The sequence below is a fragment of the Callorhinus ursinus genome, unplaced genomic scaffold (genome assembly GCF_003265705.2).
Source record: "Callorhinus ursinus isolate GAN/ISIS: 27379988/994484 unplaced genomic scaffold, GSC_fseal_2.0 scaffold22, whole genome shotgun sequence".
NCBI lineage: Eukaryota > Metazoa > Chordata > Mammalia > Carnivora > Otariidae > Callorhinus > Callorhinus ursinus.
In genome coordinates, this window is record NW_027397084.1 from 12057226 (window position 1) to 12069622 (window position 12397).

Consider the following 12397-nt stretch of genomic DNA (forward strand, 5'->3'; position numbering starts at 1 on the left):
TGAGTTCTTTGACGATGCGCTCCCATCCATTAAATATCTAAACTGGTCAGTTTTGAGTTAATTGCTTGCTGTTTTGCCACACAGCACAGACCCCAGAACTGCCTTCCTCTCTGGCTAATAACTTTGGGTTGTGGCTGTCTGGCCAGCTGGACTCCATAGGAACCTGCTTTCAACCAACCAAATACACCTTCTATTACAGCTATGCATTTACTTACTGGGTTCATTTTGCTTTTGGAGTTGTTTGTGTATGTGTATGTTTATTTATTTATTTTAAAATGTATTTATTGAACTGGAAGTACCATGAGTTATAAGTGGTTTTTGGCTTGTCAGTTTCATACCTTGCTCCCCAATCTGTGAGTACATGTTTGGTTTTTCTCCATTTTAAGATTTTGTTACACTCTGCTTTAGGCCTGTGAAGATGATGCCACTACACTCATGGACTGATAGGTAAACAAATTGGTTTTATTTAAGGAGAGTAATCTTGAAGCTAAAGAACTCGAATGATGTTTTTTGTTTGTTTGTTTTCATATAAAGCCCACCCTTTCCCACTCAGTTTATCCTGGCTTTTGGGGGAGTGCAGTGGGCAAAATAGAGGGCGTGCTTAAATTTTTCTAGGAAATTTTATGTAGGTAATTATCTGTTTTCTTTGGCTGCCCTTCTTTACCACACATTCACCTGTTTTGTTTGTTGTTTTGTTTTCAGTTTCTGGTATTTTGTTTTCCCCTTCCTTGCGAAGAGAAAAGTTACTTTCATTTTACTTGTTTGTGCTGGGTGACACTGCTGTGCCCTTTACCTTCAGGGGGCCGGGACCAGGCTTACACCTCACGATGGAAACAACATCAACCAAAGAGACCCAACTCAAGAACATGCCAGTCTTTTCCAGTGAAGCCTCTCTTGGCATTAGAGGGAAAACCTAATTATGCGAAAGGATACCTATCCCTTGTGAGGCTAGTGCCAGAATTTCCTGACCTTTTCCTAGCGGGGGCCCTGGCGGACCCCACCCCACAGTCTGGCCCTTCCTTCAGGAAAGGGAGGAGTTCAGTGTATGGCTTGCCTGTTTGTATTGTGGGAGTGACAGGTAAAAGCAGGAAAGATTATTATGACCTGTTCACCCACTTTTTTTGTGGCCCCTTATTTCCTGTTTTTAGCCAGGGAATTATGCCTAAGTGGCTAAAATAGTAAAAAAAAAAAAGGGGGGGGGGTTGAAATAATGGAAGTCACTGATGGAAAAGAGGGACAGGTAAGAAAACTAGAACTATTTGCCTGGATGTTGTGTTGTGTTGTTTTTGTTTTGTTTTGGTTTGGTTTGGTTTTTTTTCCTGGCACGTTCGGAGGCGTGGTCCTGACCAACCCAATCTTTCTACCTAAAAACTTCTTAGGTAGCTGTCCCAGGTAAGGGAGCCCAGGTGGAGGTGCGGGTGCAGGCTGCCGAGGCAGCCTGCCGCCTCTTGGGAAATCTACCAGGCCGGAGAAGACACGCTTCGTGGGTGGGGTGGAGGCTGGGAAAGATTCTGCCTTCGTCTAAAAGTTACTCTGAACAGCCAGGTCTCACCGTGTAAAAGTGACTGACACCCACTGAGGAGGGACAGCCCTGCAGCTGCTTATTTGTAGAAGGCAGTTAGGGTTCTTGTAGCTCAGTGACACCGGGGAGAGTTGAAATCTCGCTCCAATTCAACAACTACACACACACACACACAAAACCCACAATAACACCCAAACTTTTTATTACAGATAGTCAAAAACATACAAAAGTAGAATTATATAATGAACCCCCATATACCTTTCACTCAGCTTCAACAGTTATCAACCCAAGACCTAGCTATTTTAAAGGAACCGAATTATGTTTTAAAATACATCCAAAAGGGGCACCTGGGTGGCTCAGTCGGTTAAGCATCTGCCTTTGGCTCAGGGGCTCAGGTCATGATCCCGGGGGTCCCATGATCAGGGGCTCAGGTCATGATCCCAGATTGAGCCCCGAATAGGGAGGGCTCCCTGCTCAGTGGGGAGTCTCCTTCTCCTTCCCCCCTCTGCCTCTCCCTCTCCTTGTGCTCTCTCGCTCTCTCTCAAATAAAATCTTTAAAAATAAAAAATAAAAATACATCCGTAAGAAGACTGCACAGTGAAATAATTTAAAAACTTAGGAAAGGCAGGGCACAGAATATGCCCTTTAAAGTAGCACCTTGGAGTTAAAGGTTTTTCAAGCATAGCCCAGCCCTGGCATCATATAGATAGAGTTTGAATCCCAGCCCCTCCACGTGGCTTTGGATAAGCTACTCAATGTAACCGGGCCTCAGGTCCTTCATCTCTAAAATGGGGCAGTAAGACCTCTCACAGTCTTAGAGTGGGGATTAAGTGGGAGACATGAAACATCAGCTTTCAGGAAGTGGGTGGCTGCTATCATTACAGGTCTTGCCATTGTTAAGCAGTGTTATTAGCAGCTCCACAGTCCCTACCTGAGCCAGCAGTATGTGATCACGAGCGCAGTGTCCCTCAGAAATGAGGGCACCACGCTGGCTCTCTGGCAGAGAAAACTTTTTTACCTGTGGGTGTCGCATAGAGACCCTTGAGTTACATAATTGGGGAGGGAAATCTTAAACTGTCATGTCAGCTCACTTAATGGTGAGGTTAGCCATGGTCTCACAGCAGCTCCCTCATTGTAACTGGGGGCTACTAACTGGCTAGCCGCAAGGTGAAGCTAGTTTCTACAAGAAAGCATTAAACCTCTGACTGAGAAAAGGGTCTCTCTGCATTTCCACACAATGTCCTCAGGTTTCTAAGGCCCGGGTCTCTTGTGCTCATTTACTGTCTTACATCTACTTTATTTCATTTTGATTTTCATTACTTCCTCCTTTTCTGTCTCCTTTCTTAAAGGGAGACCTCTGAGGCTTTTATGTTTCAGGAGGGGCAGGTGGATTTAAGAACTAGCTCATCCATGGAGAAAAACCGGGATACAATAAGTAAATGCAGCCGATTTGGGGAGTGGAGAGGACACTCCCACCTTGCTGGAGCTTTTTCTTTTGAAAAGCTGACAGCTGGCGGGAGAGGGAGACCGACCAGAAGAACCTGATCGGGTTACTTTTGTTCAGCAGGTTGTATGGAGGGTTGGAGAAGAATGGTTGTGCCTCACAGTCCGCGCCAGAAGGACGGTGTCATTTTAAACTGCGAGAGTGGGCAGTCAGTGTGAGAGGCCAAGGCCCTGACTCTGACCGGGTATGAATCTGATGGGGCTGATCCTCCAAGCACCTTTTGAGGCATCACCATTTAATTTCTAAAACCAATAATGAGCCGTCCCTTTGGGGTAGCGACATGGTAGTGACAGTGGCCCTGCTTACTGAGCACTCACTACATGCCAAACACCAAGCTAACTGAACACAGGCTCAGTTTTTCGGAACAACCCCCTGACGTAAGTGGTGACGTCCTCATTTCACAAAGGATAGAATTAAGATTCAGATAGTTTTAATAACTTTCCCGTGATCAAATAGCACACGACAGAGTTGGAATTAAAATTCACATCTCTGTTGACCGGAGTCTGTGGTCTTGATTATTGCTTTATTTTGCTTTGTCCCCCTCAGTCAAAATACAGTGAACCTGTAATTATATTTGGGGTTGTATTTCTCATTGTGGTGACGGTTCTTAGTTTAAGATTATTTAAGTCTAGATTATGGACAAAGCCTGGCACAGGACCGAGTGACATTTAGCCACCGTTCACGTAGACTGGGACCCTTCATTTGTGTCTAGTTCTGGTAGCCAATGCTGTGAGTTTATACCTTCCAACACTCCCACTACCCCCATCCTCCCCCCCCCCCCCCCCCTCTCTCCCCCGCCTACTCCATATTATGTTGTTCCTTGGTAAGTGCCATGAAAATGTTCATGGAATCTTTGTCCTACCCTCTCGAACTGTGTGCAAATCTCAAGAGACGGGAGATAAATTATTTGGCTAGTGGGAGGCCAGAAAAAAAACTTGGTATGTTTTTTAGCATTGACTGAAGTGACAGTTTGGTAACCCGCTCTCCGAGAGAGCTTTAACATGTTCCAAAAATTGGCAGGTAGCTCTAGAGTGAGCTAATTAGTTAGGAATGATTTTTATCCTCACTACCTTTAATAGCCTACCCTTGGAGAAAAGGCAGATAATGAACACTTGGAAATCAATAGTGCTGCAACTTGACCTTAATAACATTTGGGGGAAATAAGAGGGGTGACTCATGATTTATTATTCCAGATCCTCCTTTTAAAAAGCATTCTTGTGAAAGATGTGACGAATAATGATTGCTCCCATTTAGGAACTATCATTTAATCAAAGAGGCAGAAAACAGGAAGAATGGAAAACTTGTGTGACTCAGCAGTGTTTCGTTTTATTTGAAACAGGCTCTACTGCCCTGGTTGTAGAAAGAGAAGACCTTGTGGTCTCTACACAGCAGGAAAGCCTGCTGGCGCCGGGGCATAATGGAGGGACACCCCATACCTGATGCCACATAAATAGAATCTGCAAATGCTTCTCTTTAGGTCCTTTTTCCAAGTCAGTCATCAGTGAGGTCTTACTGCTTGTCCAGAGTTGCCCAAGAACCCTATGGGAAAGCACTGGCTGAGCACGTAGAGGAAGTGGGCTCTCCAGGGGGCTGGTCAGTGCCTGTCTGGACCCCGAGCGTCCTGTGTTGGTCATGTCCACACACCTGATTGCTGCTTCCCGCCCTTCCTTGTCTGGAGGTGTGAGCGCTTGTTTGTTTAAACCTTCGTCAGTACTGCTTGGAAAAACAAAATAACACACTTACTTGTCTGGGCATTGAATGTTCTTCCTGAATTTTTGTCCTGCCCATTGGCCCGGAGGCACAATGGGTGGGGCGGGTTTCGGCATTGGTTTGGGAAGTTTCGAGAACCGGGCTATGGGTTGGGTCTGTTCGGTTGGGGTTGCTCTTGGTTTTAATTTTGGAACATCTGAGGGCCAGGGAGCATTGCCATAGATGGCTCTGGGAGTTGTGTTCTGGCTGTGCCTCTTTCCTACAGGAGGGCAGCTACGCCCAGGGAGGCACTTCGCACAGCCCTGACAGATGCTGTGTCCTCCATCCACCTTGTGTTCTCACCTGGACACCTGGAAGGTGTGCCGTGTAAAAACATCACAGTTCGATGACACCTGCTTGATGTCGACTCCCTCCACATCAGTGACTGCAAGTCTTCCTTCCCCTCACCTCCCTCCAGCCCTTATTTGGCCCTTTTTGCAGACAGAGCTGGGGTGCCCCGGGGACTGGGTCGAAGCCGCCCTTTGGAAGCCCAGGGTTTGTCACCGGTTGTAACTTGGCCCTGGGCTCCTCACCTGGCTTGTTCCCCATCTCCAGTATAGCGATTCCACGTAGCACATAGGTTGTTAGAAGAGACGGTATCAACAAAGTAAGATGAAGCTCTTGTCTGTTTCTTTCCTTTTATTCACGGCAATATGTGATAGGAGCGCTTTGCTCTTTAAAGAGCTGGACATTAAGTGGCTAGAAAAATCAGAGCCCCCGCTGCCCAGCCTCCTCCCTTAGCGCCTTAGTATTTTGTTCAGGGCTGCTCAGTGTGCCCAAGCCTATTCTTGCTCACTGTCCTATAACCTACGGCAGTATCCCCTCTTTCTTGGAGACTGTATGTGCAATGGTTTCAAACTTCAGCATGTATCAGAGGCCCTTGGGGGCCGTGCTAAAGCAGGTGGCCGGGTCCTGCCCCCAGCATCTCTGATTCGGTAGGTCTGGGTTCCGATGAGAGAATTTGCATTTCGAATAAGCTCTCAGGTGCCGCTCTTGCTGGCTCAGGGACTCTACACAGAGAACCACTGCTCTGGGGTATGGGAAGGAGTCAAAGCCCTTAGTCAAGCAGAGCTGGATTTAAATCTAACTATGCCACTTAATTTTGTGACCTTGAAAAGTTTTTCATTTCCCCAAATCTCAGTCAGTTTATCTCTACAATGGGAGTAATACCTACTTCAAGACGTTTTAGAGAATCAGATGATAAAAATAGCACAAAATAGGCTTTCAGGAATTACCAGCTCTTTTTGCCATCCTGAAATGTGCACGCCGTTGTTCCCTATGGAGGCAGAAGAGCACTTTGGCCTTTTTAGCGGAGTTCTGAACGTCAAGGATCCTCTTGTTAATATATACAAGCTACTGGGAGTAGAGGAAATGCAAACAGAAGTAGAAACTATGCTTGTGGGTTGAGTGCCCCAGGGGAAGCCTGGAAATGCTGATGGTCAGACAAGGTTAGAAATTATTAACACTTCCTGACTTGCCCGGTGGAGGAACCCTGCCTTACTCACTATTTGTGTCTGTGCCTGACACGGCAGCCAAAAATCCCCAGCCCACAATCTGCTGATACACGTGGGCTGTCAAGAGAAATCTCCCAGTCATGACATCGCTGAAAATTTCAGGATCCCAGACCTCACTTGTGTTCTCTAGGAAGTGCTAAGATCATTGGAGTGTCCTTAGGAAAAGGAAATCAAATTGCTTTATTTCAGTTGTTCCAGGTTTTCATTACTCTCCCCAAATCCATTACCCTCCTCCTTGTCATCTCAAGGATGATCCTCAAAATGGGTAACTGGTATGGAAATGTACAGTAATGTACAAGTCAATACCTCAAGTTTAAGTGTCATCGATTTTCGTTGACTAAAGCAAAATTATCTATACCAGAAAACTATTTTCCTAAAGATCTGAATAGTAGTGCCAATCATTAGCACTATAATTTCCAAATAAGTTGTGTATTTTTAAGCCTTGTTTAATGTATGATCACTATCTAAATGATAGCCTTCTCCAAGCCATGATTTCGTTTGGGAACAATATCAAACTGTTTTGATAATATTCCTATTAAAATACTCAAATGCCGAGGTCCTTAAGCCATGGCTCACTGCCTGTTTTTGTAAACAAAATTATGTTGGCACATGACCATGCTCATTTCTTTATGTGCAAAGACCGAATGGCCCTCAAAGCCGAAAATACTAAGTTATTTGGCCCTTTCACGAAAAAGTTTACAGAGGTGTCTGCCTCTAGTCAGTGGGTCCCACCTGGTACCTTTTGCCACTAGAGGGCGCTAGATGTGCCACTAGAGGGCGCTAGATGTACCACCAGTTTATCACAGCCAGCCGCCTGCTGCCTGGACACCCCAGCTTCCCACGTGGGCTGAACTCAGAGAGCCTGTACCTTGGTCCCTGCCGCCAACAGCGTAACCTGTCCAACCTTTTGCTCTGCCAACATTGAGATGCTGTGCAACACATGCCCGGGTCCACCTTTTTTTGGCTGCTTGGGGGCTGGAGCACACCCTCAGCACCCATCCTGGGCCCCTTCACAGTTCTAGGCTTGGCTGAGCAACATCATTACATGACCGGTAGTCTCCACAGTTGAAATTCTTTTAGCATCTTGTAGGAAGAGCTACAGTATTATAAAAATTGTTAAGGTAGCGCATTTATTTTTATTTTTTAGAGATTACTTGGGGGGGGGGGGTACGGGTAGAGGGAGAGGGAGAATCCCAAGCAGGCTTCATGCCCAGTGTGGAGCCTGATGTGGGGCTCGGTCTCATGACCCTGAGATCATGACTTGAGCTGAAACCAAGAGTCAGAGGCTCGATTGACTGAGCTACCAGGTGCCCCATGAGATAGCACATTGAGCTACTGACTGAATGTCAGCTTTATTTTATGGAGGAAATTCAGGCTTTCACATGTGAACTGCCACAGTTTCCATTTCCCACTAATGTGTACCCACATGTCATCTATGTTAAGACTGTCTGCTTCCCCCAGACCATAACTAGCTCCTGCAGCCATTCTCCTGACCCTTTCTCTCTTAGCGCTCGCTCCATCAATGATCCACTTGGCCCCGTATCTTCAGCCATTTCTATAGATTTGTTTAAGTCCTATCCTTAGTAAGCAATACACCTTGATCTTCAGCCCCCTCCGTAGCTGCCGGGTTCCTTCTTTGCCAAGATTTTTGACAAGGAGACCTATTCTTGTTCTCTCCTCTTTGAAGTTCCCACACACCTCTCCACCTGGTGGGGTGGGCACTCCCTCTCCAGTGCACTGTGGAAACTACCCTGACCAGGTCACCTGGACTCCATGTTGCCATATCTGATGGACATTTTCCCCCAGCTTTATTGAGATATAATTGACATATAACATAGTGTAAGTTTAAGGTGTACAAAGTGTTGATTTGATATATTTATATATTGTGAAATCATTACCACTGTAGCATGAGCTCACACCCCATGGACATCTTGATTCGGCCCTTGCCTTTCTAGACCAGTCTACTGCACTTGGGTCTGTGGACAGCTCCTCCCCCTTGGTACTCCTACGTCGGTGCTTTTCCAACTTCTTTGCAACTCAGTTTGAGAAAAAACGTTTTACGTAGCAGCCCAGTAAACACATACAGATACATAGCTGAAACTAAAGTTTCCCAACAGCGTGCACAAGAAACTGTGATATTTCCAGTTCCATTCTTTTTCTGTGCTAGTTACAACCAAGTAAATTGATTTCATGGCTCACTAATGGCTTGAGTACTTACGCTTTGGGTTTCCCTGACACTCTTCTCTGCTTCTCCTCATACATCTCTTACCACACTCTTTGGTTCCCAGAATTTTTGATATTCCCCAATGTTCTGCCTTCAGCTTTCTGTTCCTACTGTAATGTGTTTTCCCTAAGGGATCCCATCCTTCCTCTTCATGTTGCAGGTTTCAAAATCTATCTCCGTTCTGGAACCTCAACACTGTGCTCCTACAGAAAATGATGTTGGCCCCAGGTTCAATTCCTAGGGACCTGTGCTGGGTCAATGTCAGGGGAGACTGATCATCAGGTTGAAACTCATGTACCTGCAGCGGATTTAGGATAAAGCTAAGCGTAAAACCCAAGTCAAAAGCCAGGTGGGTTTTGTGCAAGGATCTAAGACAGAACCAGTCTTCTGCACTGTGAAGTTCTGCTGTGCCCTTTCCAGTGTTCTCTCTCTGTACTCCATTGTTAGAAGTGAATCACTAGACTCAGCCCACACTCAAGGGAAGCCATCCAGCCTTATCATCAGTGTGAGAGGAAGAGGTATTAGCTCTCCTTTGCCTGGTGACTGCTATTATGTGTCAGGCACTGTCCAGGATGCAGCACATACACAAGTCCCATTCAGTTTTAATTCTCACAACACTATGAGCTTGGTGGTATCATCCGTATTTCAATGATGAGGAAATTGAGGCATAAGTCAGATAATTTACTTGCTCATGGTGGCAGCTCTTGTGCTTGAACCAGGCTGGTTTAATTCTTTCAATGGTCACTTCCAAAGGCAATCTCAGCCCCAGCATTTGCAAAACTCTTCAGGTCAAATCCCAGACGGGGCGGCGATGTAGAGAGACTGAGAGACACAGAAGTACAAGCTGCTCAGGTCCAGTCCAGCCTCCCGATTGGCCCCTCCAGGTTAGGCTCCCCTGACCCAATTAGCTGTGGCAGGGACTACAGAGGAAGAAGTCAAATTGAATGAAAATGGTGGACGGAAAACAAAGCCTCTAGGAAGCTTCTTACAGGTTGGTTAGCATCTATAGTATAGTCAACTGGTACTGGTGGAAGTTGTGTGGGCGGGGGAGGGGAGGAAGGAAGGGCAAAGTGAGATGTAGTGAGTGTGAGCGAGACTGGGTGAGAAAAGCGTGGTGACCATAGGAGACTGGGTTTGGAAGTAGGACACGTAGGGAGGTAAAGAGGATGATTACACAAAAGGAAGGAAATCCGCATAACTGACAGGACTTTTATGAAAAATAACTTTTGAAGTGGATATAGTGTTTCATAGTACCTAGTGTACTTTTGGAAGAAAGATAATCTACCATCATGGAATAAGAATCACATGTGGGTTTTCTCTTCCCTATTAAAGGTTCAGGGGAAAAGCCTACCCAAACTGAAGCATTCTCAGTGGAGAGCTCTATTTTTCCTGCCACTTGACAACCTGTTGGACCAGGTTTCTCTGTTATATTTACATGTTGTGTTGAGTTAATCGCTGGAGACTTCTGCCTGCTTCTCAGGTTGACTGCACATCAGGCAGAACAGAGTTGGTCTAAGAAAGGGAGGATTTTCCAGAACTATGGCTGAGATCAACTCACCTGTTAACTTTCCAGACTCTCAGCTCAGCCCCGCTTCTGAAAATTGGACGTTATCGGCACTGTTTCTATTCTTGTGGCTGCTTGTTGCTCTGCCTTCTGCTCTCTGAAATCTTGTCTCTACAATCTTGGAATGGGAAATAGGAAAAGTGTAGTTTCCTGATTTCTACATGAAGACGTACTAAAAGTCACTTTTCTTCTTGTGTTTGTTTTACTACTGTGAGTCCCCTGGAAATTGAGCTGGAGATGAGCTTGCAGGAGGTTTACTGGGGAATGTTCTCAGCAGCAACACTGCTAAGGGAGTGAGGGAGGCAGGACCGGGCCTTGGGAGAAGCTGAGCAGCAATGCAGTTGCAACAGAGGCTTCAGCCCACCCAACTGAATGTTTGTGAGCCCAAATGAAGCAAGAGGTAGGCTTTTGTACCCCACAATGAGTAAGTAGGTGCAGTTGCCTCTGGAAAGGATGCCTAAGCTTGGGCAAGGCAGCTCCCTTCAGTGGAAATCAGCTCCCGGGGAAGGGGGGCGGTGGGGGATGGGACTCGGGGGTGAGCAATCAGCAGACGCTCATTCAACAGCTGGGCAGTCCTAAGGGGCATCTGTATTGCTCGCTGCAGCACCCACTACAGATGTGCCGTCTGCTTCAATGGTCTGGGTATTTTCTGAGTATTTGTACGATATTAAATAATTTCCTTGGGGTGCCTGGGTGGCTCAGTTGTTAAGCGTCTGCCTTCGGCTCAGGTCATGATCCCAGGGTCCTGGGATCGAGCCCTGCATCGGGCTCCCTGCTCGGCAGGAAGCTTGCTTCTCCCTCTCCCACCCCCCCGCGTGTGTTCCCTCTCTCCGTCAAATAAATAAATAAAATCTTTAAAAAAATAATTTCCTTTCTGGGACTCATTTTTTTAAACTCACTTTTTATTAATATTTATTGTATCTCATGAGGAGAGATTTGAATCATTGACTTATTAAGCACCATCCTGACTCCAAAAGCCCTAAATTGTCTTCTGGGCCTGAAGTACATAGTTTAAATGTATATATATATATTTTTTTTTTCTTCCCTCTTTCTCGTTGTTATATAGTCTAATTTCTAATCCAGTGAAAGCCCTCCCTATCTTCTACCTCTTAAATCAGGACTAAACCACTGGTGATACATTTTGTTACTAATGGTTTAGTCAATCAAAGGGCTGGAGAGGTTGGGTTCTTTTACTTTTTCTTTGAGAATATTTAAAAAGTAAATTTACAAAATGGCAAATTGTGGCACCATCTCATATATCCTTGATTTCCTGCAGTCTCTGTTTCTCCACCATTGACTTAAAAAATACAAAGTCAGTGTATACATTCGGCATTCAGCTAGAGATACACCAGAAGAAATAAAGTAGTGATTGTTTTTTTACTCTGCTAAAAGGTTTTAAAAGGCACGGCCCCTATTATTTTCATCAAATATATATGGTTACATTTTGTGTGCATTTCAAACAATACCATATAGAAATTAAGTCTCATTTTCTGCACACAAAAAAGGGAACAATTCTAATCACCCCTTAGGCCCATACAAAAAAGCTTGCTAGCAGAGTAAATTGTAGACTAAATTTGTGCTATTTTCATTTCATGGCAAAAGTTATCTTGTAAACAGAAATAGCTGCTCTCCTCATCACAATCATGTGAACCACACTGTTGTTTATGAGCATCAGTACTTCTCCAAGGACTTTCCCTGTAAGAAAAGTTTAGCATGTTTTTTTAAATGTCCTATAACAATGTTATGCAAGCATTTATTACATTCTGGTGCCGATGCTGGAAGATATGCCTCTGAATCAAAACTCAGAACAGAAGATATAATAAGACATTGTGAAAAAGGCCAACAACTGCCATTGTAATTGAGGAGAAAATTCTCTGCAAAATATTAGCACTGATGCTTAGAAAATAGAAGGCAGCAGTAAATTAAGGTCCACTTTCAAAGTAGCAAAAAAAAAAAAAAAAAGAAATCTTTATAACCAGAAGGTATAATGGAAAAATGTTGGGGACATGGCTGAAATATGAATCCCACCCTAAGGAGGCCCTGAGTTTATAATGCTTGTATGCGCACACTCTCTGGGAACACGTCTCCCTAATTTAAATTGATTTCTATGGAAAAACTAAACTGGAATTATGTGAGTTTTGAAGTATATGAATCTTTGGGAATACATCTCTCAAAATTAAGCAACAGTCTATAAACGTTTTTTTTTTTATTTTGCCCTTCCTCCTTTCTTTCTTTCTTTCTTTCTTTCTTTCTTTCTTTCTTTCTTTCTTTCTTTCTTTCTTTCTTTCTTTCTTTTTCTTTCTTTCTTTCTTTCTCTTTC